Source organism: Dermacentor andersoni, chromosome 2, assembly GCF_023375885.2.
Source record: "Dermacentor andersoni chromosome 2, qqDerAnde1_hic_scaffold, whole genome shotgun sequence".
NCBI lineage: Eukaryota > Metazoa > Arthropoda > Arachnida > Ixodida > Ixodidae > Dermacentor > Dermacentor andersoni.
The window spans coordinates 242,822,092-242,849,923 of NC_092815.1; the positions used below are offsets into that span (position 1 = coordinate 242,822,092).

A 27,832-nucleotide genomic window follows, 5' to 3' on the forward strand; every position below is an offset into this window, starting at 1 on the left:
GTCGATCACGAACCTCCAAAGCCTCTGCAGAGCGCCAGCCACGTACATTACCACCCACTCTTCCGCCCATGGGAAACGCAGCCAACTCAAAGGACGAAGGTGCAACGAACAGCCCGGCTCCTGACGCTTGGCCTGCACTCCCAAGGCTACATGCTCCTGCTGAGCGAAATCAGACTTCTACAGCAAGGGACACTTCGACTGTTCCTGATAAACTGACGGACCAAGATCAACAAATTGTTGTCATGATCAGCTCTCTGGTGAGGGCTATTCGTGTTCCTTCTGGACAAGCTACACACACCGACAGCTCCGTTGCAAGTGCTGGATGCCATCAATCCAGTTCTAGCGAGCCTTCAGAAGTCCAGTGCTTGAGACCTTCTACAGCAGAACCATGGCTCATCGACAGCAACAGCGATCGTACCGGGATGATGTCAGAAGTTCCTCCATATTCCAATGGGATGCGAGAGGCCTGAGGTCACGTATTTCCGATTTTCGACATTTGGTGTTTCACTACCACTTTCCTATAGTGGTGATCTGTGAACCGAACTTATCAGCCTCCATAAGACTATTAGGATACGAACCTTTTGTTTCAACCACGTGTGTCCGTAGTAGTAAGGTTCTGGTTGACATTCGCAATGACCTAACGTATTTTTCGCAACCCGTAGCGCCACACAACGGTAACCAATACGTCTGTGTTAGTGCGAAAAAAAAAAGAGGCTGTTTTTTACTATTATTGGCGTCTACCTATCCCCAACAAGACAGTTTGACAGCAAAAGACTAGACGATATTATGGCTGCTATTCCCGGTCCTTGCATAATAACAGGGGAATTCAACACTCACCACCACATATGGGGAAGCTCCAGGATAAATTCGAGGGGTAGGTCACTAATATTCTTTGCATCAGGCCACAACCTGTGTCTTCTAAATGACGGAAGTCCAACATTTCTGCAAGGAACAACGTACAGCAGCTGCCTTCACTTGACTTTCGTGTCACGTTGCCTGACTTCGAGCGTGCAGCGGTTCACTGATATTGAAAGTCATGGAAGTGATCATATTCCAACTTAAGTGAGAATCGATGGACTAGACACCGCATTACCGGGTGCATCTCGCCAAATCGACTGGTCAGCTTTTCAAGATCGAGTAGAAGACACCTGCAAGAAACATATCGCACGCAGACTAGAAGACATAATTGCAGACGCAATGCAAGCTAGCACGCGTTGCTTCACACATACGTCAAAGCGTACAGAGAATTACATTGAATTGGAAAGGCTTCGTACAATACGTAGCCGTGCTGAAAGGAGGTACAGGCACACAAAGTCAATTCTTGATTTCAGAGAAGCTTGGCGCATGCAAAAGACGCTAGCGGATCAAAGATTGAAATGCTTTTGCGAGTCACTAGACCACCGCAAGCCATTGTCCCGTGTGTGGCGTACCCTACGGGGTCTTTGCTCACGACCCCAGCAACGACACCCTTTTAACGCCCTTGCTCTCTATCAAAACCGTCGTGAGATAGACGTTGCAGAGAAATTTTGCGCGAAAATCGCCGGCGCCATAGTTTGAGTCCCTGACATGGCTTTAAGCGACATCCCCGGTCCACGAGATACAAGTATGGAGGCTCCATTCCCTATGGAAGAGTTAGGAGCTGCTATGGCCCTCTGTAGGTGTTCGTCTTCACCAGGGCCCGATGGCATAACATATACTGCTTTGTGCCACCTAGGCCGAGAAGCACGAAGAGAACTCCTCAGCCTTTTTATTAGTTCATGGCAAGATGGTGTCGTCCCACAGGAATGGAAACGCAGCCGCCTGGAACCGCTACTTAAAGCAGGAAAGTCACCGCTCGAGCTGGCATCGTATCGGCCTATAGCACTTGCCAGCTGCGTCGGGAAGCTCATGGAACGCATGATCCTCATGCGTCTCGAATGGTACCTAGAATCCCACAAAATTTACCCTGATTCTATGGCGGGATTTCGACGAGGCCGTTCATCGATTGACAGTGTCATCGATTTCGTGTCATCTGTTGAACAGCAAAAATCTTGGAAACGTTTATCAGTAGCGCTGTTTCTGGACGTGAAAGGCGCTTACGACAATGTTTCCCATGAACCCATTCTAGACGCACTTTTGACAATTGAACTAGGAGGGCGAGCATATCGATGAATCAGAAACTACTTGACACAAAGGTCCTTGTTCGTACGTACTGAAGATGGTCCGACTACCGACCACTACATATGCCGAGGAGTTGCCCAAGGTGGTGTTCTAAGCCCTATTTTCAACCTCGCGCTTCTTGGGCTGGCCGAATCCCTACCGGAAACATTGAGTGTCTCAATCTACGCCGACGACATCTGCATCTGGTCATCAGCGGTCACTCGCCTGCAGGTTCGGGCAAGGCTACAGAAAGCAGCAACACGGGCATCTCACTATCTTCACACACAATGCCTTACCATCTCAACAGAAAAATATGCGTTAGCCGCTTTTACGCGAAAAGCGATGTCTCGTTATCCAGTATGCATCATTGGCCAGCCTATCTCCTACAAAAAAAATCATCGGTTTTTGGGTGTCATTGTGGACCGGGATCTCTCTTGGAGCCCTCACGTTGCCCACTTGAAGAAGCAGCTCACATCTATTATTCATGTCTTCAAGTTTATCGCCGGAAACACATGGGGATCGTGAGTGGGCTCCATGCTACAGTTATATCGAGCACTTTTTATCGGATTGCTACGTTATAGTTCTCCCGTGCTTGCTAAAACATGCAAGTGAAACATTCGAGAACTTCAGGGCATGCAAGCACAGGCACTACGTGTTTGCCTTGGCCCTCCGCGGAGCACCGCAACAGCAGGAAGCATTATAACGGCTCGAGACCATCCGATCACAACTTACATTAGCATCGACACGCTTAGGGCACACGTTCGTCATGTTTCACGCATGCAATCAAGCTCTCTTGCCTGCCTGCCAGAACGACGATCACAGGCGTCCTTCTCAAACGAGGTCAGCATCCATCGTGCCTGTCTACCATCGGGCTTCACACCCTGAGCACGTTTAACCTCAGCTTTGTGGTGTTTAAAACAACCTGAAGTGCGTTTTACGGTTCCAGGGATAAGAAAGAAGACCGACCTGTCTACCCTGGCCCTGAAGCAAGCAGCTCTGGATTGTTTGAACACTTTCTACTTTGACCGAGTCCACATATATACGGATGGCTCTTCCACTCAGACCAGCTCCAGCGGCGCAGTGGTTATACCATACCATCACGAGCTTGTTGCCCTCCGAGGTGCCGTTGATTACATTAACAAGCAACCCGCTAATCGGTGGGCAATATTCTGCGATTCGAAGGCGGCCTTACAATGCCTTCTGTCATCTCTTCGTCGCGGGTCCTGTGAACAACTAGTGTCGGAGATACGAGAAATGCACCATCGTATTATAGCGAAAGGACACGACGTCGTATTTCAGTGGTTGCCTGGCCATTGCGGTATCTCCGGCAACGGCCTCGCTGATGAACCTGCTAGGAAAGCACACGAAGTAGCAACCCTTGTTTCTGTACCTTTATCGCGGACCGACGTAGCCCAACACCTAAGCAAGCTAGCACACCGTACGACATTAGAGAAGTGGCACACACCTGAATTCGCCCAAGATCGATTGCATTCCCTCGACTCCTCTATGCAACTGCGGCTGTTACCAGGGCTTCCGCGAAATGAGGAAACAATGCTGTGCCGCTTACGCTTGCGCGTCGCATTCACCAATGCATATACGTTTTTTATTGGAATGGATGATAGCGCCGACTGCAATGCCCTCGGTGTCGAGGAAACTATAGAACATCTACTGTACTACTGCCCATCTTTTGAAAACGAAAAACATGACCTATGCACAGCTCTCGATCAGCTAGATAGAACACCGTTCACCTTGAACACGATCTTGGGACCATGGCCTCGCATATCGCAGCTACTAGAGGCCACAAAAGCGCTGCTGCGATATTTGAAAGCTACTGGATTGAATCAGCGTCTGTGATCCGCACTGAGTGACCGAACGATATCCCTAGTAGGCTTTTTCTTCTTTTAGTATTTCCGTCCCATTTTCCCTTTCCCCAGTGTAGGGTAGCCAACCGGGCTCAGTCCTGGTTAACCGCCCTTCCTTTCCTTTATCATTTGCTCTCTCTCTGTCTTCATTGAACAATGAACCTGGTAAGTGCGTTGCGCTGAAAGTAATACCATATATTTCCATGGGCACATTGTCAAATGCCTTACAGAAGTCTAAAAACAGAGAGTCTTCACCCGACACATCTAGAACAAGTGAAAAATCATGCACAGTAGTGACAAGCTGTGTGGTTGCGGACACGCCTTTAGGAAAACCATGTCGGTGGCATGACAGTGCTAACTTCTGTAATAAAAAAATGTTGCTACAATTATCGACCACGCGTTTAAGCAATTTCCAGCAGGAGATAGTAATGAATATAGGCGTGTAGTTCGAAATAACTGAACCATCTCCTTTTTTATGCATAGGAATAACTCAAGATTTAAGCTAATGCCTGAACCTCACGAGAGGAAATAGACTGGGTAAACATGCTGGTTAAGGGCTGTGATAACTGTCGAGCGTAACGCGTTAGAAAGGCTTTCGGAATTTAATGTGGCCCTACAGACTTTGAGTAGCTCAGATTAAACAGCATAGCCATGAAACCCTCCCGCATTATCGATAGATTTATTTATTTATTTTATTTATTTACACATACCGCAGCCCCTGCTGGGCCTATAGCAGGAGTGGTTAATACACTATAATACAAGAAAGAAATACAATAGGCAACAAAGAAAGTTTAGGCGCAGTGTGGAGGGAGTGCAGACAAGAATTCATTTAATGGGAGGGAATGGTTGGTTCCTGGTAGCGAATTCCATGTTTCAATTGTTTTAGGGGAAAAGCTATACTTAAAAGTGTTAGTGCGTGCAAAAAATGATGTAATGTTAAGCGCGTGGTGTCTCGTACTAGAAGAGATTTTTGCAAACGTGATATATTCATTACTGGAGAGGCGACAGGATGAGTGAATAATGCCATGAAAAATTTTTAAAGAATTAACGTGTCGTTGTGATTCATTGAGCAACGAGAGATACCCCACGTGATGTAAGTTTGCTCGCAGAGTCAGTAATGCTGCGCATAAGTGGACAATCAAGCTCACTGCGTTGTAACCTGCTAAGGGCAGCACGGCAGTCCGTAAAGATGACAACCTTCGATGTAATTAACTCCTCTTGCACGTATTTCAGTGCAACATTAATCGCTGCTAGTTCCGCAGTTGTTGACGAAGTTAGATGAGGTAATTGAAAGATACGTCGTACTTGAGTTGAAGGGCAGTAAAAAGCTGCAGAGGCGCCTTGACCGTCGTTGTGTACAGATGCATCTGTGAAAACTTGAAGATCATCTGGAAACATTTCGAACAAGTGAGACTGTGCCAATTGGAATATTGCCGAAACAGCCATATCAGACTTTTTGTGCATGCCAGGGATTGTGAGGTAAATGGGGAATACGTGTTTCATGATACCTTTTGGAGGCGGAGAGGTATCTGAAGCAGCATGTTCAGAAATGGTAGTGATATCCATAAATAATGCCGCCATTTTTCCCATGCGAGATAACGGGCGGTGAATCAGACCATCAAGGAGCGATTGACCATTCGATGCGTGGTGCAGACACTCCATATAATACAGAGCTCTCTGATCTGCTTGCAGCCTCAGCGCGCACAATTGACAAGGACACAGTGAAGGGGGACACACGAGCGCTTACTCACAACTACTTTATTTTCGGAAAGATACAGAACATATATATACCCCAGCTATCAGCGCTGAGCATGTGCAACAAGAGTGGTCAGTAAAACAGAAACACATTAAAAACAGATTAAGAAGGTTCATCCAGTATTTAAAAAAGCAAATTCATTTTCAGTGATTACAACCGATGCCTCGCTTATGCATTTTTTCGAGCACTTTTTGATATGAAATGCTTCTGTGATTTCACGTGTTAGTTTATTTTTATCTGAAAACAAAATGTCAGTGTTAAAAAATACCGGATCACAATGACATAGATTACAGTGTTTCGACAAGTGCGAACGGTTTTCTTTACCGAGAGAACATTCATGTTCTTTTAAACGGGTGTTTGTGCACCGACCGGTTTGTCCAATGTACATGTTGCCACAGGTCAACGGAAGCCGGTACACAACACCTGTTCTGCATTTTGTGAATTTTTCACATTTTGTAAAATTTGCAATTGCTACGACTAACAAGTCCCCACAAATGGCTTGGCAGTGACAAACAGCTCTTTCGAGGGCGTAGTCCTCTTTGCTACATTATTTGTGAGTGATATGAGTCCTGAAGGGTGGCAATACATTTCATGTACGCGGGACACGCGACTATAGCTATGAAAAGAAAAAAAGTTCGCGTATTTTCATCAGCTAAATTCGTCTGGAAAGTGATGACTGGAATAGAATGCGTATTATTATATTCATGCGAAGGAAACTGCATAATTATAAGTTCCGCAGATTCTGTTTCGCGCGTATGGGTGCACCGCACGCACCTGCAGGAGAAATAATGTAAGATGCCTTCGTAAAATGTAAATACACCTTATAAAACATTCAACCAGGTCTATGTCTCTATTACCCATATTGTACAAAGAAAGTTTAAAAGGACCCTGATTGAAATACAATAAAACGATCCTAGTGTTTGCTGTATTACGCTAATGCCCATTGCCTTACATTGGTTTACACAATACGCAAGTTTTTTATTGCTAGGTTGTGGTTGATGACAGCAAAATAGCTAGTGACAGAAAACTAGAGCCATTGTATTTCCTTACGGCTAAGTTCTGGCTGGTGTCTGTAACCCGATAAAAATGTGCTGTAGAAACTGATTCCTTAAAAAATGCGCTTTTGTCGCGAACACTCATAACAAATAACACATAGCTGATGAAACAATTCGTTGACGAATAGGATCACTAAGCTCCTTAGGTGAATTGAGCTGTCGAAGAACAGGTTGCAAGAGCAGAAATAACAAACGTTTGACAGATGAACATTGCCAGAATCCCATGGACGCATGAAATCACATGGAAGCGCAAAGAGAGAGGAAAAAAATTCACGCAGAAACTCCTCCCGGAGTTGTCGAAGTAAGCGTAAGCATTGTGCCGCTTGCTCATCTCCACGCAGCCCGGTCTCATTGCCAATGATTTGAAACTTGATCCGACCAGTATAAACAACGGCGCGGCGGCGAAGCGAACTGGTATGGATGGCAGCGCAAGGTGAATTGTTTACGCGAGCGAACTACTGCAGGTTGCGGTGCCAGGTGCGCTGATAACGTTCCGATCTTTACAAGCCGTTATTGTTTTGGCGCTCTTTGCCCATATCTGGCCCTTGTGCCAATAAAATCTATTCATCATCATCATCATCATCATGAAGTCGTTATCGGTCTGTAGCGCCTTACTCATCTGCGTTAAACCATCATCAACCGCGATGAATCGTACTCCGACGGAGGCCGCGAGTGGCGCGGCCGCACAAGGGAGGAAGACGGGGAGGTGGCGCGCCGTCTTCCTCCATCGCGTGCAAGGTTATGGGTGGGGGAAGCGAGGGGGCGTTCTAATCTTTTGACGGCTGCGTATGACGCAGCCGCGCGGGCTCTATCTTGAAATCGTCCTGCGATGGGGGCAGAGTGCGGCAAATGCTGATAACTTCGTGAGTGCTCTGTTCTCACCGCTTAGTTCGCGTTGGAGCGAGAGGCAGCAGCGCTAAGGTGAATCGGATCGCTGCTGCGGACCCTATCTTGAAAGCGATCGTCTTATGTGACAGACGGACGGACAGACGGACGGATGGACGGTTTTCCTCGTTCCTCGTTAAGCGTAGAAATGCTTATGCATTTAAAAACTCTTGGCAACGACACGCTTTTAAACAGATCTATGAAAACGCTGAGTGTAATGCACGAAGCTGGGGTGCTGGCCCTCCGGCGACATCCATCGGTTGAGCCTATGTCTCTTCGTAAATGGGGAACGCTTGCACCGCGTTCTGGGCGAGGCAGTGCGACCGTCGTCGGTTGCAGCGCTGCCGCTGGCAGCCTGCCATCCTTTGCTGGCTGGCGCAGCTGATCGGACGACGGCAGTCACGTACGCACGCCGAGCGCCTCCCAATTACTTACAACCACGCCGTGGCGTAGCGAGCACGCGCGTCGCGTGGCCAGCCCTCGCACCGGTGTCTGCCGAGCTGCGGAGGTTCGCAGCGGGTGGCTCGCTCGTCGGCTGGCCAGGCGGCCTCCCTGCGCCTGTGTCGAAGAAGCCATCGGTGCGCTGGCTATGCGTTCTCGGCGTAACGTTTCTATCACACGGTGCGCCAGTCTCGGATAAGCGACGTCATCTGCGCAGTCCTGAGGAGCGTTTGGGCTGGTTTGGTTCTCCTGTCTTGCATCAGGTAGTGTTGCTTAGACCTTCTTCGGTGTCTCTATTCAGGTTTCGTCTTTTAAAACGCGGGTCAAGGATATGGAAATGCGAACGGTGTTGGAACTAATTTCTTGACTCGTGCTTTTCGGAATTTTCTTCTCGGTGTTCAGTAGCAGCCCGCTGAGAAATAATTTTTGCACACGGAGTACGCCAGACTAAATTTAATGTCAAGGGTCGCCTACGCCCTAGTCTAGGTTCGACGTTAGATTGAGAGGAAGTCATATGCGGCGTTCGCTTTTACCCTTTCAGGATGAGACATAAAGATACCTCTAAAAAATATTTCTTGTTCATTGAAATGTTGTGCAGTACACCTTCAGTAACGAATTCAATGAAAACGAAAAAGTTGCAAGATGATTCGACCTCCAGTTGAATTAGGTGAACGAAAGTCTTCCTGAGCAAGTTTTGAGTGAGATTGGATTGGAGTCTTCGCGCAGCACACTTTACCATGTCAGTCTACGGGTGAATTTGTTAGGAAGAACGTCACACACTAAAATATTTTCACTGCGATATTTTAGGGAATGGCCCACAATTGCACACGGTATTATCTTTGGGATCGGGTTACATTTTTGCTCCACACTATTTCTAGGATCGACGCACATTTTAAATATAATGATGCGTTAACTAATGTAAAATTATTTACTGGGTTTATCATGACAAAAATATGACGTGCTTATGAGGCACGATGTTGTTGCCGAAAAGCCTCAATTTGCAATTGCTGCAGCATCTGGCGTCTATATCAAGAGGTTCCCTGTTGGAATACGGCCGCTGGGCTATTTTAGTGATATATTTATTTCAATAATCACAATTTCGCAGTGACGGCCAAGCAATGAATGTGATAGAGACATGTCAAAATATTACACGAAGTGTGAAGTTGGTAGCTGTAGTGGTACTATGAATTGCAGTAAACCTAAGTTGACTAAGTAAACACGGGTGGTTTGGCGCGTGTAGAAAGATGAACAGAGAGAGAGAGAGAGAGAGTATAAACTTTTATTTGGCAAACAAGTAGGAAATTTTGCTCGATGAGTGGGGCCCTCAGCTCAGGGCTCCATTGCCATGCGCTACTTCGCGAGCTCGCTGGATCAGCCCTTGCTGTTCCAGCCGGCTTGTGATGAGCAGCGCAGACTCCAAAGAAGAAAGGGTAGGGTTGGTATAGGAGGAAGGGTTAGGGCATTCCCATGGGGAATGGTTCACCCTGGGTTTGGCCCCACAATAGGGACAGTAGGAATAGGTGGGATGAAAGATATGTAGCATCTCGAGACAAGCAAAGGAATGGGTCCGCAGTTGCCGCCAGGCAGCCGCGTCTGCCCTATTAAACGAAGGATATGGAGGGGGATAGTTGTCGGTAGCACTCGAGCATCGCGGGGTACTTTAGGGGTCCTAGCGGTGCGTAGTTTTAGGTTGGGCAGCTCTTCCGGCTGTGCCGGCCGGTCAGACCTCGGGCTACCGCATTAACGCAATCATCACCATGGAGAGAGGCGTGTCCAGGAGTCCAGGCGGTTCGCACCCCCCGTAACGCGGGAGGGGGGACAGAGAATTGGATTCGATGTATGTGTGCGCAGTCACAAATCCTTGCGCGAAGGCCCGGCACGCAGCCTGCGAGAGAGATATGCAAATGAGAGAAAGGCAGGGAGGTTAACCAGACTTAAAACCTCCGGTTTGCTACCCTGCACTAGGGGAAGGGAAAGGGGAAGTAAAGACGGAAAGAAGAGCGTGACAAAAATAAAAGCGTGAGAAAAAAAATATGAAAAGAAATGAAATGGGGTCATTATAGTCTTTCTAATAGGCCACTGTCACGTAGAAAAGTCAACAAAGCCTTGACCGACTTTTGCTGCGACGACAGTTCACGTCGGCATTCCAAAACTGACTGTTCTGAAAGTAGCCTGTCGTCAAGGCGTGCCAACGTGGTCGCTAGTGACAGCCGGTGCGCGCTGTACTGAGGACAGTGGCAGAGCACGTGTTCGATGGTCTCCTCGCCGCCGCAGTGTCTGCAAGCCGCGCTGTCGTCCATACCGACTCGGAAGGCGAAGGATCTCGTGTAGGCGACACCAAGCCACAGTCGGCAAAGTACTGCTGTTTCTATTCGAGAGAGTCCAGATGGGGGTCGAAGTCGAAGGGATGGGTCCAGTCGGTGTAGACGTGTATGTTTTAAGCTTGGTGTGTTCCATAAAGTTTTGATGGCTTCATTTGCAAGCACACGAATTTTCGTTGCAGCGTCTGTTCTTGAGAATGGAATGGAGTCTTGCAAGCCCTCCTCATGTGCAGATCGTGCTGCTGCGTCGGCAAGTTCATTGCCCATTATGCCACAGTGGCTTGGAATCCACTGCAATGTGATGTCGTGTCCTTGCTCGACGAGGTGGTGAAGCAGCAGTCTGATTTCCAGAACTAGTTGTTCGTGGGGTCCTCGGCGTAAGGCAGAAACCAAACAATGAAGTGCAGCCTTGGAGTCAGTGAACACGCTCCATTTCTTGGGTATTTCTTCAGAAATTACACGAAGTGCACAACGAATAGCAGCAAGCTCCGCGGCAGTCGATGTAGTCTGGTGAGAGAGTCGAATCTTTATGGTGGAAGGTTTTGCAGGAAAGATCACCGATCCTGCAGACCCATTCACCGTGGTTGAAGCGTCAGTATACAGATGATGATGATCGTTGTACGTCTCGTACAGCAAGAGCAGTGAAAGCTGCTTGAGTGCTGGAGACGAGAGTTGGGCTTTTGTTCGTATGCCTGGTACGATAAGTCGAACCTTTGCTTGAGCAAGGCACCATGGTGGAAACGGAACTTTCGCTGGAGCTGTATAACCTGATGGAAGGTATGCACGATAGGGCAGGACAGTTTCACAAAAGGAAGCACGTGGTCGATCCTCCGGCAGTGTGGCTAGATGATGGGCAGGGGCTCGAGCAAGGTGTCTTACGTGTGCTCTGAGTGCTTCCATGACTATATGGGTCTTGGCTGGGAAATCGTGTGCAATCGCAATGGTTTCAGCCGTTGACGAACACCGCGGCAATCCAAGACACACTCTAAGCGCCTGGGCCTGGACGCTTTCGAGTGTACGGATATTACTTCTGCTGGTGTTGGTCAGCACAGGCAAGCTGTATCGCAAATGCCCAAGAAAGAGCGTCCTGTACAGTTGCATCATTGCATGTACTGAAGTACCCCAGACATTTCCTCCAAGAAACTTAAACACATTAGAAATATCCGTCAGGCGCTTCTTTAGGTAGGCCACATGAGGACTCCAGCAGAGGTCGCGATCAATGATTACTCCTAAGAATCGGTGCGTCCTGACATAAGGAATGTTTTGACCGTCGATAGAGACATCGTATGATCTCATTGGCTTCCGGCTAAACGCGACCAATGCGCATTTTTCTGGCGAGATCTTGAGGCCTTGTTCATTTAAGTAGGCCGATGTTGACGTGGCAGCTTTTTGAAGCCTGGCGCGTACTTGCGGCCGTGTCACACCAGATGCCCACACGCAGATGTCATCGGCATACATTGAAATTTTAACTGTGTTCGGAAGTCGTTCCACGAGACCAATGAGTACAAGGTTGAAAAGCGTGGGACTCAAGACACCACCTTGTGGAACTCCGTGGTGCGTATAATATTGCGAGGTTGGGCCAGCTTCAGTGTTAAGAAATAGAGACCGCCTATGTAAATAACTGCGAGTCCAACGATATAACGGACCGCCTAGGCCCACCGATTCCAATGCTTCAAGTATGGCGTCATGAAGAACGTTGTCGTAGGCTCCCTTTATATCTAAGAGCATTGCGACAGATAACCTCTTACACGTCTTTTGGTGTTGAACATAGGTTACCAGATCGATAACGTTGTCGATAGAACATCGGTGACGTCGAAAACCAGCCATGGCGCCCGGGTAGATTTCGTAATGTTCAAGATACCACTCAAGTCTGGTGAGGATCATTCGCTCCATTACCTTCCCAACGCAACTTGCCAGCGCAATTGGTCGGTATGAAGTAATCTCTAAGGGAGACTTGCCAGGCTTAAGAAGCGGTACCAGGCGGCTGAGCTTCCAATCTTGAGGAACTTTGCCCTCTTGCCAGGACTCGTTATAGATATGAAGGAGTGCACTTCGTGCCCGTTCACCAAGGTGACATAGCATGCGGTAAGATATGTCATTCGGACCAGGCGACGACGACCGATTACATAGGGCGAGCGCCGCGTCAAGCTCTTGCGTCGGGAAAGGCAGATCCATGCGTGAATCGCGTGAATCTGGAATACGGTTCAATGTAAGCGAACCTGCGCGAGTTGGCTGGCCCGCAATCATAGCACAGAAGTCTTCCGCCACATCAATGTCTTGTCGGCGCTGGAATAGTGCTAGGGCCTTAAACGGGAAACGCTGTTCCGGAACAGAACCTAGACCTCGCACAGTTCTCCATATTTGAGATAGCGGTTTGCGTGGATCTAGCGACGCACAAAATTTCGACCAACGCTGAGCCTCAAGTTTATCCATTCGGCGTTGTATCTTCTTTTGCATTCGCCTGGCTGTTCTGAGATCCTGAATTGACTTAGTGCGTCGATATCTCCTTTCGGCACGACGGCGAATCGCACGAAGCCGCTCCAATTCCAGGTCGAATTCAGAATACCTTGGAGAACACGTAAGTGTGCGCGTGGCCGTCTGTGCCGTTTTCTTAATAGCTTGTTGAAGTCCACAAGAGAGGCCTTTGTGACAAGCGTCCTCAATCTGGGATTTAAAGACAGACCAATCTATTCTTCGTATCGTGGTGAACGTAGACGTGTTGGACATTCCCTTGATCTTGAGGTAAGTGGGGATGTGGTCACTTCCGTGCGTTTCAATGTCCAAAAACCACTTAACATGTGTGGCGAGGCGGTGGGAGACGAAAGTCAAATCGAGGCAGCTGCTGTACGTTATTCCCCGCAGAAATGTTGGACTCGCGTCATTCAGCAGGTAGAGACCATTGTTGGAAGCTAATGAAGCTAGTCGTCTTCCCGTCGCGTTAACCTTTGAGCTTCCCCAAATGGTATGGTGAGCGTTGAAATCCCCGGTGATAATCCATGGACCAGGTTGTGTTTTCAAGATGTCTTCTAGTCTTTTGGTGTCAAATCGACTTGATGGAGACAGATACACCCCCAAGAGTGCAAAGGTGACTTTCCCATTTTTAACAGTCATGCACACATACTGATTGTCGTCATGATGTTGCACCGGTTGGACGACGTAAGTGAGTTCACGGCGAATAAACACGACCACCTTGCTACTTTTGATGTCGCTTGATGAGAATATTGTCTCGTAGCCGGATAGTCTCATTGGATGGGATAATCTTGGTTCACAGATGACAATGATTGGAAAGCGGTTAGTGAGAACAAATTGACGAAAATCGGCGATGCGAGATCTTAGACCTCTCGCGTTCCACTGAAGGATCGACGCTTCTCTGACCTCCTTACGAAATGACTTGTGATTGTCAGTCATGGCTTCACTCAAGGCTTGCTAGGACGGGGCTCAGCGCGTCGAGCACTTGTAGTCCACTACGAGCAGATGGAGTGTCAATGCTTGTCAGCACGGCCCTGATGACATTCACAATGGATCGCAGCACCGGGATCATTTGGCAGTCGACTGTTGAAGCCTCACCGACAGAAGCGGGCTTCGATGGGAGCATCAAGCGTGGAGGCTCCTTAGAAGACTGAGAGCTTGTAAGCGCCGGCCACTCTTCCACGGGGGCAGCATTTCCCGTCGGAGGCCTCCTTGTGCTCTCGGGCGTTCTATTTGAAGATGATGGCGTTGGCGCAAGCGGCGCACGAGCTCCACCCTGTCTTGAGCGTTTCCGTCGATGACGACGTCGACGCCGGATCTTTTCTGAGGCTTCTCTATGTGTTGAGTTATCCCTCACCATTTGCTTCAGAACTTCGAACTCTTTTTTGATTCTTGGGCATTCTTTAGACGTCGCTTCATGGGTGCCTTCACAGTTGCCACACCTAAAGTTTGTGGCATGGCAGACATCTACCGTGTGTGACTCCGCGCACCGGGGGTATATTGGGGAGTTTGCGCAGGCGCCCTTAACATGTCCGATCTTAAAGCACTTGTGGCATTGAATATCATGAGAAGCCAACAATTGAAGCGGCTTTGGGATAAACCATCGTACGACATGTCGGAAGTGACCGACCTTTACGTGCGAAGGGATGGAATCCCCCTTGAACACAATCTTCACACAACGGCTGTTGCCAAGTCGGCATACGTGCGTGATGACCATTCCTTCGTATGCCGGTTTGATCAGAATTGGCAGGTCCGAGTTCGAAATAGCCAAGTCAACATCGTAGATCACACCTGCAGTGCAGGCCCCATCCATAGGTATGACCGATCGTACTTTTATGTTGCCCAAATCTGTTATCTGTCGTAGCGTCTCCAGCGTGGTTCCACGGGTTGTGTCGACAGCTAGAACATTCTTTCGTGTGTTCAGCCGGACTTCCTTGATTTCGTTTGGCGCCTTTCCCTCAAGAAAAACAGAGAGAGCTTGCCTGTTCAATACTCGAAGGTTGACAGAAGAATCCACTGGCATGAAGAGGATGGTGTGCGGCCAGCGTTCACTACCTGCCTGCATGGTTGACGTACTCGCTGGTGACGACGCCTTGATAAGCCTCCTTTTAGCCCTTCGGCTCCTCACCGACACGAAGCTGTCATCAGATGAGTCGTCACCTGTGATGGAGTAGACCTCTGTGTCTTCGCTGGTGCTGGACCAGGTGCCTCGTTTCCTTGAGGAACTTGTTAATGTAGTGATCTTGCCAGACGGGCCGGCAATAGGCTCTGCATCCATGGCCACAGGAGTAGGAGTCTCTCTTGAGCGGTCACTGGTGGTTGACCAGGTGCCTTGACTCATAGAAGAGATTGCCGTTGCAGACTTCTGGCAGCACGGGCCTGCGGAACGTTCCGCGTCCATCGCCTCAAGCCAGGACGCGGAAACTGCCCCAGAGACTGATGAAAATTTGACGAAAACTGGCTAGCTGGGACAGATGCGTTCTAGCACTGAGTAACTTCGTCTTCGTCACTATGGTATGGGGGGTGTCATGTGCGGGTAGGTTCGAGCAGAGGAGGGCGAGAGCCCCCTCCTCTGCCTCCTCCCTCCTCTTTAAGAACTGTGGCACTCAACCTCAGCGCGACTGTATTGTCAATTACAGCCAAACACATGGCACACCTCCCTGGGGAGCGGGCCGCGTCAATGCGTAAAACCGGTGTCATCGTGGTGCCATCTCCAAAAATGCGTGCCAGGGCCTGAGGTCCGGCCCATCTACGGCCGGCCAGTCGCTTGAGATGCGCATTGCGGGGAATCGGAGCCACTTGAATGCTAGCGCGTACAGCAGGCGCGGCGATATTGTGGAACGTGTGTGGGTGCCTCGGGGTAGCCAATACGAGAGAATACAGAGTAGCCTCGACTGCTGCGTCTGTGATGTTGACCGTTGCGATGAGCAACGGTCAGGCTGCAACAAGAGCTCGATGACCACGAGCCGCATCGGTTAGAACTGCAGGGAGTTTAAGGGATCTACAGAGTGTTGTCGACGTTATCGCCTTGTGTCGGCCTCGTCTTCCCGTACTACGGCATGCTCATTGGGTGGGCACGTTGTGTGCATCCGCTCGGGCTATTGACTTGAAGAATTTTATCGACGTTGTCGCTCACGCTCGGCCTCCTGTTTCCATAGCAGCAGCCTGCTCCGCACGAGCAGCAGCACATTGTTCTGACTTTGCACCAACGAAGGCGCGTATGCGGCGCCTTGCTTCAGTGCAATTACAGCTTTGCTGGAGCTCCACAGCAGGGCCTATCATAACACGCGGTGCATGTTTGCGCGATGTCAGGGATGCAGTGCTTCAGCGCAGCATCCCCCCCCCAGCAACAGCTACAATTATAGACACCCTAACATGGCTACTACGTGTAGAAAAATGATTGCACAAGCTGGCCCAGTCTGCGTAACTGTGTTGCAGTTCGTTCTAGCAAAGCACCAGATGTGTCAACTGAGCGCTTAGTACATAGTTTTTTCGGGGCACCAGTGTCTGTGAGTTGAAATTCTGAGGGAAAGGTAAATAGTGCAGTTAATATATGTACGAAAAGTTTTCTGAGAATGTAATAAAACTAAAGAAGTCAGTATTTAGATGATTATTAACGTCGGCGAAAAACTGCGTGCAGTGTTCAAATACTTGCTACTTCATTAAAACGCACGAAGCGCCTCAACGCCGTGGCTTGCTTGCACGCGAGAAATTCTTCCATGCGACAATTTTGTCATGGTTACTACGCGCGTGTGTGTGTGTGTGTGTGTGTGTGTGTGTGTGTGTGTGTGTGTGTGTGTGTGTGTGTGTGTGTGTGTGCGTGTGTGTGTGTTGTGTGTGTGTGTGTGTGTGTGTGTGTGTGTGTGTGTGTGTGTGTGTGTGTGTGTGTTCACTATATTACCTGTTAGGAGGTCTCAGGCCACTGTCTTTCGGAGTTTTGTAACGGGCGCTTTGCCGTCAGGGGAATGACGGCTTATGGGTGTGCGAGGCTAGTGTGATCCCGTGCTGTAGGAACCTTCGTCTGAAACGCGGATATCGCTGCACGGATAATGCGTTCTCAAATAAAATCTCTATAAGAAGTCTTTATTCCACCATATTACATTTCTAATGAAGTTTGCTAACCTACAGTGCATAATCAAGAGAGTAAAACAAAGAACAACTGTTCTTTCTGTTCCAAAGCAAGCGCGAATCCTGTCGTTAGTTTCTAGAGTACCGCTGATAGATTTTACGTTTCATATAATCGCACATCCAATTACAAGTCCTCATGATTACGCATATTATGTTTCTGTGTTAAAACAGCTGTTTACGTGCTGCTTTAGCAGGAAATGAATCATTGTGATAGGCTGATCGGTGCCAGCTACGTGCATCCTCAAGGTATTCTGGCTCTGCGAAGACGATGTCAATCCGAAGTCACAATGTACCGGCGTTGCAATGCATACAACAGCGCAGCAGAGCCACATTTCCTTCTAGGTAATATAGTTAGAAACTCTCTGTGTGTAACCGATGACATATGGTTTACCGTCACGTGGCGCTCCTCAAGATATATTTACATTCCGCTTAATTAGTGAATGAATTGAGATCAATTATTTAAAATGTTTAATATTCACTAAAGGCCACGTGCGTTTCATTACTTGCTATGGACGTTCAAGAACGACCGATCCAATTTTCTGTGGCAATGTATACATGCTGCGATGTGATCTTTTTCGGCGTTCAAAGAACGGCCACGAATTATGAAATAAATCATTTTGAGCACTGCAATACGATATCAGCGCTCAGAATTATCGCCACGCAGCATGTATTCCATCGCCACGCAGCATGTATGCAATACGATAGCGCTCATGCGCTATCGTATTGCAGCGCTCTCAACCGCGCTTCGTGCCTATCGCTTTACTGACTCGCCGCGGTGGCTTGGCGCGCTTAGCGGCTGTGGTGCTGCGCTGCTAAGCGCGAGTTCGCCGGAAGCAGTCATGACGGACGATGAAATGCCGGCATTTCGATGGGGGCGAAATGCGAAAACGCCCGTATCCTGTGCATTGGGGACACGTTAAAACCCTCCGGTGTTCAAAATTAATCTGGAATGCCCCAGTACGGTGAGCCTCGTAATGAAATTGCGGTATTGGCATGTAAAAACCTAGAATTCAATTCAATTCAATTCAGTATCGCTTCTCAGGAACGGCGGAACATCCCTTCCGTGTAACCCCATGCCTCCCTCGACAATTATCACCAGACACTTTGGAGGCGGCTCCAAACACGCACCTTACCCTCCCCTTATATACGCTCGCGCTATCACCACGTCCACACCGACCCCTCCTGTACCCTCTGCCACCACCCCAAAGCCACTCTCGATCACATCCTCTTCGTCTGCCCGGCGTATCCTCCCCCGCGGGGCCTGGAGCACCTTACTACTTGGGACGCTTGGGAGACCCTACTGCGCTCCGAGGACCCGGCCAAGCAAGCCATCGCCACAGGCCGGGCTGCCAGCGTCATGAGCCTCCGGGACATGAACGTTTGAGTGCAGTGGGGCTGTGCGGGGGCCCAAGTACCTGCGTGTCCTCAACTCCCCTGTGTGCAATAATGTTATCACCACCACCTTCCCTGTGCCACCGTCAAAGAAGCTGACGCACTGTGAAGCCGATGCCTAGAGCCACGGCCGCTTACAGCGGCACAATCCGCACGCGCATTTTTTTCGCTCAAAGCGCGGTTCAGAGCCTTGCATTAGGATAGTGCATGAGCGCAGCCACGTGTTTTTTTTTTCATATTACGTGGGCTCTCTTTAAACGCCGCAAAAGATCGCCACGCAGCATGTATGTTGCCACCAAAAATTGGATCGGTCATTTCCGAGTCCCCTATACAACGTAACGAAACGCTTATATATATAAGTTGGAAGAAGTGCAGGAGCACGCAAACAAGCGAAGTCAAAGATTTAATTGAGACGTTGCGGCCAGGTCCCGCATTCATCAAGGGTGCGATTGCAACTATCCAGAGCTCAAGTTATACACTTTCTCGCTAAGAGCGAATCAAATAAAGAAAACTACCGTGCCACAAACACGAAGAAGCGTACATTCGGTAGCGTTCATAAGGGGAGAATGTGAGAAATACAAGTTGGAAAGACGCAGCTAGTGGAATGCAGGCGGGAGGGTTCACGGGCCGCAGCATAGAACATGCGAGCGGTCGCAGACGCCAGAAGAGTGTTTCTTTTGTTCTTTGTTTGGAGTTACCGCAACTTTTCTGACTCCGCGAAGACACTCAATACTTGGTTATATCACATCCGTACTGCTACCTCCACTAAGCTCTGAATTCCGCAAACTGCATTCCATTGCTTTCTTTGCACAGCTGGTTTCTTTTGTGACTGCGGGCAAACTGATTTTTACAGGAAATCTATGCGTGTATGAAAAATAACATAAAAAAGTTGATAAAGCGTTATATGAAGTAATAAATATGAATATAAGAGAAGGCCGAAATATATCTCTGATAAATTATCTGAAAATATACCCACAGCTTCATAAACATGCTATATATTATATGCTATGTATAACCGTTAGTAGATAAGCAATATGTATATATTTATGTTATCCGGAACATCTGGGCGACCAGTGGTCCCTGGGGCACATACCGATTAGTACATACCGGCCTACTTTTTTTCGGTAGCACTGTTCAGAGGATCCACCCACAAAAGAGGCTAGAAACATACGCGGTACGGAAGAGCAGTGGCAACTTGCTAAGACTTTGCCTTCATCAAGGATAATGTGTTCAAACTTTTCGAGTAGTAGGTTTGTTGGCGGTGGGCAACAAGAGGCATAAAGCGAGCTTCTTTTCAAGCCACCTATCGCTTCTTGGGGAAATTGTAACGACAGTTCTCGTCGAATGGCAAACAAAGGCGTACAATGTATCTCCTACACATCATCCCCGTGATGTCACTGCAGACGGAAATCTCGCATTAGTCTCTTCTGAGCGTAATTTGAAGAGAAAAGCAGTCGCTCGCCAAAGTTGTACATTGTTTTGTTTTTGCTCTAGTCCAAAAAATTACACTACTGTCCATCATTAGTTGCTATCCGAAGACATTTAGGCAAAAAAAATACTGACTCAAAATCGAAACACGGCAGGAAAAAAGTTATGCCGATTCCCCGCATTTGTGGGGATCGATGCTAGCGAAATTTTCTGTGCTGTTTCCGTTCATTGATGATATTTGGCGGTGATGTTGATGGCCTAGGACGGTTGTGATGTTAAACGCTACCTCGCGTGCACCATTTGTTTTACTCTACGCAGTACACAGACATATTGACACAGACACGTACATATCGTATCGTGGCTGAAGTGCTGATTTGCTGGACAGCAACTTGTCTGTTCTCGTATTGACGCGGCGGTGCCTAAGTGCGGCTTTGCACCTGCCCGCCCTGTGCCACTTTTCCCCATGTATAAATTTGCACGGTGTATATTTATTCAATTACATGGACACTCCAGGCGCATTTCTGCCGTAGCAGTCGCTGTGAAGTTCAGCATATTATTTGAAGGCAATAATATCTTTCTCGCGCACCGTGTGCTTTATGTGCGAGTGAAAGTGGGCGAGGTTTAGCCGTCGATCGCGGCAGAATCTCGTGCGCGAAGGCGAGGAAAACGGGGAGGAAGCCGTTTCGGGGAGTTGTATGCTCAAAGCCATCTGCGACGGGGACAGAGTCCGGCCACGCGCTTTCGCGTCATAGTTTTCGATGATGCGAGATGCAGCACGAAGCTCAATTCGCTGCTGCTGCCGCGCTTCCTTGCTCCAGTGTTTTGATGGCGAGTTTCCGCGGTCCTCGAGTGAGATGTGATGGGCACTATGACGTAAAGCTATTTGAAACTTTTCGATTCCAATTCTGCAATCATATCTCCGCCATTGGCCAACAACGTATTTATCCACCCCTACTTCGCCTGTCTGTCACGCGACGTCACGAAAACCGCAGTAACTTGCAATCTAATATGATGTGAATACACTGATTATGCATGACTGCTAAAAACAAAAGAAAAATAGTTATTTCTGATTCGACGCCTTTTCACCATTAGACTTCGGCTATTGGTCAAAAGCTTTCGGGCTGCACCCACTTCACCTGCCTGTTACGCGACGTCACAAAACCGCGAAAACTCACCGCGTCAAAGTGACATATACGCGTTGAAGATGTATTAATATGCCGAACAAAACTGAATTTTGCTCTGCCGGAAAGCATTGGTTTATTTGCGTACAATAATACTTTTTTGCGCGGCTGTGTAACGTTTTCGAGCACTTTCGGCACGTTTACGACCTCGCTCAGTCAACTTTTCTTTGCTGAGGATCCGTTTCAGCGTCATTCTTATGCTTCCGTTGCATACCGCCGCGATTTTCGACCAGCCACCACAAGCTATAAGTAAGGGAAAGCGGACCAATCACAGACGCCGGCACCACCCTCTTGATACGTTTATCAATTTTGAGTGCAGTTGCTCGGCCCCATCCAATTCCTCCCCACTTGAGCATGCTCCTCGCATCTTGTCAGCCAATTAGATAAGTGAAGCCGCTCAATGTAGGCAATGTTATTCGTTTTTGAAGCAAACAAAGTGACCTCCTATAAACGAGGAAAGCATTTGATTGGTCTCTTTAAACAACCCTGCGTGTCACCGCCCGATGCTTGCGGTGGCGGTTACGCAAATTTGGCGTCAGGAGATTAGAATAAAAACATATTGAAATAGTTTTACGTTATAGGGCCCCATGTTTGCTTGGATGCTCGTGACACCATTTCTGTTAATTTAGTTAGTGCGCCTGTGTTTACAAGTTTGCTGATAAAACTACTATCCTTACTTCGTATAGCAAGCTGCCCATTAATTTGCTATCGCAATCAACACTTCGCCTCCCCGGCAAACCTGCGAATTTATTCAAAAATTACAGAAACGTGCCGCATCATACCTCGAAATGTATACAATTTTTTTCATATTTTGCCCGCAACGGTTGCCATGCCTAGTAGTACACCTTCTTTTATTAAAGAGATACCAAAGAAACCATGCTTTGTGACGGAGCATTTCACTTCTATCGCGAGCATCCCATGTATGCAAGCTGCATTGAGGGAAGATTGACTTTTGTTCGCCCGTTCCGTCAGGGCGTTGGCTTTACGCATTGTTTGTCCTCTCTTCCTACTATACTATCTCCACTTCGGGCTGTTGTATGTGAGTACAAATGTTAGTGCTGCAGCTACTGCAATGCTTTTGAGGGGGGGGGGGGGGGGGGCAAACGCATACATGCAGCTATCCAGATGGCATTGTGTCGATGGCCAGGGGGTTACAGAATTCATTGTGATAACCATCCGATAGCTCCAGAGTTCGTTGTGCCAGCGCCCACGAAGTTCTCGCAGGAAAAGACTCACAGTCGCCTCGCTCGCGTCCCTGCTATGTGCATTATGCGCGTCCTCAACCGCCCCCAGACGCGGCTGGAAACGAAGCGTGAGCAGCAGCAGCAGCAGCAGTGGAAAAGGCGAGGAAAGAGGCAAAGGAAGCTGCGCTTTAAAGTATTTGTAGGCCTGGTCGTCAAAAAATCAATCTATAGTCACAAACTACGGCGTGCCTGATTATAGTCTTATAATCTCGGAATTCACTTCAAAATATCCTAAGAAGTGTTTTCTGGTTGGAAACTTGCGTGCATAGTTCTGAAGTAAATCAAACGGAAATGAAGAAATATTTGTTTAGGATATTTTAGTGCATTTCTCTAATCGTAATGAACTGTGGGATTAAACACACGTTACGCAAGGAGAAATGGGCTGCACAAGTGCCAACAATCACTTAATTTGCTTCCTGTTTCGTGCCTCAGAATCAATAATGCAGTGAAATGAGCAGTGCGCTGCAGCATATGGAAAGCACATATAAAATGCAACCTCGAAATACTACAAGAATACACAGCGACAATACGCCGGTGGGAAAGTCCGTATAATTTGAGAGCGCTTGCTGCCGTTTCATTTGTGGGGCAAGAAGGCTATTCTTCGTCTCTTACTGGGACATGCGAGTATTAGTTATCTTAATAAAGGGAAAATGGGTTCCTCGAAAGAAAAGCGTCCCAGTTGAAAAATTCGTCGTGGTCTGGGACTCAAACTCGGGACCACCGCCTTTCCGGGGCAGCCGCTCTACCATCTGAGCTAACCAGGCGACTAGCAGATGGTAGGGTGAAGTTGAATTTGTCAACAACTCGAAGCAAAGACAAGAATTTGACGTAACAGTTCTGCGGAAACCCGCAAGGAGGAGAGCAGTAATTAATAAAGGGAAAATCAGACATCCATCCGTTCGTAGCAGTTGCTGCAAAGTTCTCTTGTGTCATTGTCTTTACTTTTGCTAGCCACATAACATCAAAGTGTATTCTAACGCGGAGCAATAAACGCAGTTGTTTGCTTCCGTCCTGTCCATGTCTCCTATAGGGCTTTGTGCATTCGCACAGTCAATGATGTTAACGAATGCGATGCACCGCTCGGCTTTGGCGCAGTTTTAATTTTCTGCTCCCATTGACGGCGGTGTAAGATGAGAAAAATGTCGCCGGCTCGCCGAGTTTACCACCACCGCCATCGTCAATAAGACAGCTCGGCCGCGAGGGGTGTGTAGCGTTACTAGCCTCGAGTATTGAATTAAAGACGTCGGCAGGCGAAATCGCCGGCTCTTTCCTCGGGAAATCCGCTAATCCCTGACGAACGCGTTCCTAGCTATCGAACTTGGTCAGTATACTTTTTTGATTTAGCCAGTTTTGCCGCTTCCTTTTGCGCTTCCGATATATACAGTGTTATATTACAGCTCCGGCTCACTGCTCATGGGCTCCAGAACTCACTAATACCGTGCAGCACAACACAGGCAAAGAATGAGAATTTGAAAACTAAATGACTCTAATGTTTTAGCTTCTACGACGTTGTGCTGGCGCGGATTTGGTACCCAGCCGCGGATGTCGTATTCCTGCAGAAGCGCACTGGATAAAAGTGCGTGTACATATATTTAAGCTTAAGGGGATTCACTCCATGTGGTCGAATTTAACCCGAAGTTCTCATGATAAGTCAATGTTCAGTTAAATCTATTAATTAGTATTTTTGAAGAAGGGTTTTTAGCTTGGCTTGTTTGTGCATATTAACTTTTGGCTTAACTGCGCGAGGATGGGGCCAAAAAGAAAATCGAGCGCAAACAACCAGAGTCGTGTCTCTTTCCTTTCTTGTCCCGTGCTCGCGCAGTTCACTCAAAAGTTTGTGTTTTTGAACTAACAGGCATTAACCGAACTCTGTACTCCTAAACGCTATCTGTAATCCTGCTAATAATAAAAATAGACAACACAGTACCCAATGCGATAGAGTAGGCATTATCACGCGTTTTTTAACGCATGCTTCTTTTATAAGCGTGTTGTTTATTTTTACAGTCGGTGTGTATATATTATATTAATCAGGTTTGGAACGTGGCTTTGTGTTTCTTTCTAATGACCATGTGTTAAGCGTTATGTATCGTTCGTGTTGTATTCGTTTGAGCCTTTCTTGCTACTATCGCAGTGTTATTTTCATATTTTGTGATAACGTAATTATATGTAATACCATCTGTACTAGGGCACCCTATTTCTGCTCGAACATGTTCTAATATGTTAAATAGGAAAAAAAAAAACGGAAAGAATTTCTTGAGAAATACAGAGTGAACAAAAATTGCTAAAACCTGGGCTGTTTGATACAGCAGTGTTACTAAGTAAAATATGAACGTATGGGTCAGGTTAAACAAAATTCACTAACTAAGCGCAATACGCTTCATTGGTTCTTTCAATTTATACTGGTCTGTGCACTGTTGCTCTAGTTAGCAACGTGAGGAAACAGATTGTGTTGCAGAAACACCACAGTTGCAGAAGAAAGAGCAACGGCATTTCCCACGCATAGAATGCAAAAAACAAACAAACAAAAACACGTTCCAGTGTATAGCACGTGTGACGAGCCCGAATCATATGCTTGTATCTGCAAATGACTTCAGATGCTAGAATGCTTCGTAACAGAAGACACCGTTCAATCGACAGAGCGAAATTATTGCTAGCGAAGTTGGTCAAGCGATCGCAAACGGTTCTTACCAGCGAAAAAAAAATGGACAATTCCACTAAATATGCATGCGCGGCGGGCATTGTGTCCGCTATTTTGTGTGCCGCTTTTACTTTAGTTGCGTCCGCAGTGGATTGTTTGCGCGGTGTTCATTTCATTAGAAAGCGAGAGACGTATTTGTGTAGTTGTGCGTGATTTGTTTTGCAGGATTACGATCAATACTGTGACCTCTTTTTGCTGATGCTCTGCCACATTGGTCACTGAAACATGTCCTTGCGGCATTAACATTTCGATGCTACAAAGACGTCCGCCACACGTAATCAAACATCTCATTGCTCATTCGTTTCTTTTTTTTTTGGGGGGGGGGGGGAGGGGAGCGGGTGATGGGGAGGGGGCCTGTGAAAACTTCCTGTCTGTTTGCAACATGGTTGCATCTGAAAATGTCATTAGCACGTTAAAGCATGAGTTCATTCAGCTGCGGCGTTAAACTAGCGGATTTAGCCCGAATGATTATAGCCTGCCCTCGCTGATTAAAGGTCAGGCTAACAAACACCTTTCAAAAGGTTGCTAACCATGTTTAACACTTTGAACACATTAAACAAACATGTACATCGTATGCAGAATTCCGTGACGATAATTTGTTGCCAATTTAGGCTTTAGCCTGTTCCAATTTTTTCTGTACTTCGGATATGTGCACTAATAGTGTCAAAGAGTTGAGTGATCGATTAAGTGGAACAACGTAACACTATGCTCCTCAAGAAGCCACACATTCAAGAAACAATGGCGTCTACCTTCTCTGGGGTTTCTGGGGCCCTTTTTCCCGTATCGTTACTTCAGTAGGTTCATGCAAGTGATGTCATCGTGGGTAAAAGGTGGCCATTTGTTCAACTACAGAAGGCATCAATTCCGATTTGCCTGCTAGCGTGCCTTCCCATGCAATCGCATGCGCGTCCTTCATCCGGTCGCTTGTACGTGCTGTACGTTGTGCACAACGAAATAATTGCAGCTCGTGTAGCCGAGCTACTGCTAATTCAGCAACTTGCGCTGCGGAGTGCGTAGCAGCAAAACACACAGCTCCGGTAACCTGATGCCCATAGCTTCACAAACGGGAGACGTGGCGTTCAGTACACTGACGCATTGGCGGCGTTTCCTTTATGTAAAAATTAAAAAAGAGAAGGATACGCAGTGAGTAGGAGAGCGCGCTCGTAGGGATGGAAGCGAAGGTCAGAGAAACGACTTCGCTGGACTTCGAGTTCTGAGTACTAGGGGCCGTTTAAGGCGCAAGGGTACAACTAATAGCTAGGTCGCCATTATAGTCACATCATGCAACACATAAAACAGAGGACATATATAATGTAATAATTTTGATGTAAGACATCGGCGTATGGCGCGCAGGAAAGAGGTAGCAAACAGATATTGAAAAAGATGTGTTGCTTTTTTTTCTACATTCTTATTAGCAAATCAGCAGTTATTATACACCACTTTTTTGCTTGCGAAGAACGATCTCCGTGAACAGAAAAAAATTAAAATTAAGTTATAAGGTTTACGTGCCAAAACCACTTTCTGATTATTAGGCACGCCCTAGTGGAGGACTCCTGAAATTTCGACCACCTTTGGTTCTTTAACGTGCACCTAAATCTAAGTACACGGGTGTTTTCGCATTTCGCCCCCATTGAAATGCGGCCACCGTGGCCCGGATTGGAATCCGCGACCTTGTGCTCAGCAGCCGAACACCATAGCCACTGAGCAACTACAGCGGGTTCTGTGAAAAGAAACGATTATGATGAAAACACATTTTACTGGCGTTCAGACAGTAGGAGACGGTCACCTTACTTTATTCTGGCGCACTTAGTGACCATTAGAAACCTTTTTACCAATGTATGCTAGGGTTCTCAAGGACGTTGCGGCAACGTGAACAAGTAAGAATGGAAGCGGCGCCGTGTTAATGAGCTGTGGTGTCCCCATTCCTAAAGGCAATGGTGGTGACATAATTCATTACCGGTGGGTTATCCTTCAGTGTTACGTTAGAAGGCTGTTTTGCATGGCTCAACTTTCACTCAACAACGGGGTGAATAACTTTTGTCGCTTCGCGACGGACGCGAGCGGCGCGCGCTTCCCACGACTGTGTTACGGCAAGCTCTTGGCGACGTCACACTTTCGTAGCCATCGCCGCGACCGCAGGCGCGACGGCAGCAAGCGCTGTCACAATGTGTGGATTTTCCTCCTTGTGGGCTGTCGTACCGACGCTCTTTCGCGCCAGTGCTCCGGAGTGGGAAATCCTTAAAGATAAACGCGTTTAGAGACAGCAGTGCATATGGTAAATATGTTACTTCTATATGAAAAAATGCAGCTGTTCCAACGAGTTCGAATATATATATATACAGCGATGCTTAGTGTGTGGCCATGAACAGTCGAAACACGAGTACACGTACACACGCACGCTCGCACGGACCCCCCCTCCCCTCCACACACGCACAAACGCGCACGCACCAGCACACACACACACACACATGGGTGGCGCACAAAAATTATACCACGCCTTTTGTTAAGCGGAGTTGCGGACTACTAGCGAATGTAACGGACGTCTTGAATGCATCATGGTTGCGGAGGAAATATGTCCATACGTACGTAGCGCAATTCGAATCCATTCTATCTGCAAGAAGCGTTTGCTTCCACGTTACCGTGTAGCCGAGGCGTGAAATGGAGCTTTCTGGTTATTTCTTTTCTCATCCGCACGGCCCGTGCCAGCACTGCCGCGGTGGTGACGACTATGATGATTTATTTGCATCCCATTTGAAACGGAGCGGTGACAAATAGTCAGCTAGCCTGGTTGAGTTACTCAGGTATGCTATACATGCTTCTTATTCTGGCGTTT

The 27,832-nt window shown here is 47.7% G+C and overlaps 1 protein-coding gene across 3 annotated transcripts in view; it reads left to right on the plus strand.

Annotated features, from left to right (window-relative positions):
• LOC126539882 (uncharacterized) overlaps nt 1-27,832 on the plus strand; it is a 727,003-nt gene that overhangs the window by 418,972 nt on the left and 280,199 nt on the right. Inside the window, exon 1 of one of the 3 annotated variants that reach the window (XM_050186695.3) lies at nt 8,157-8,401. The exons of the other annotated variants lie outside the window; for them this stretch is intronic. The gene's annotated coding sequence lies outside the window, so the exon portion shown is untranslated. Of the gene's footprint in view, nt 1-8,156; nt 8,402-27,832 lie in introns of those variants that run through there. 3 annotated transcript variants of the gene reach the window in all.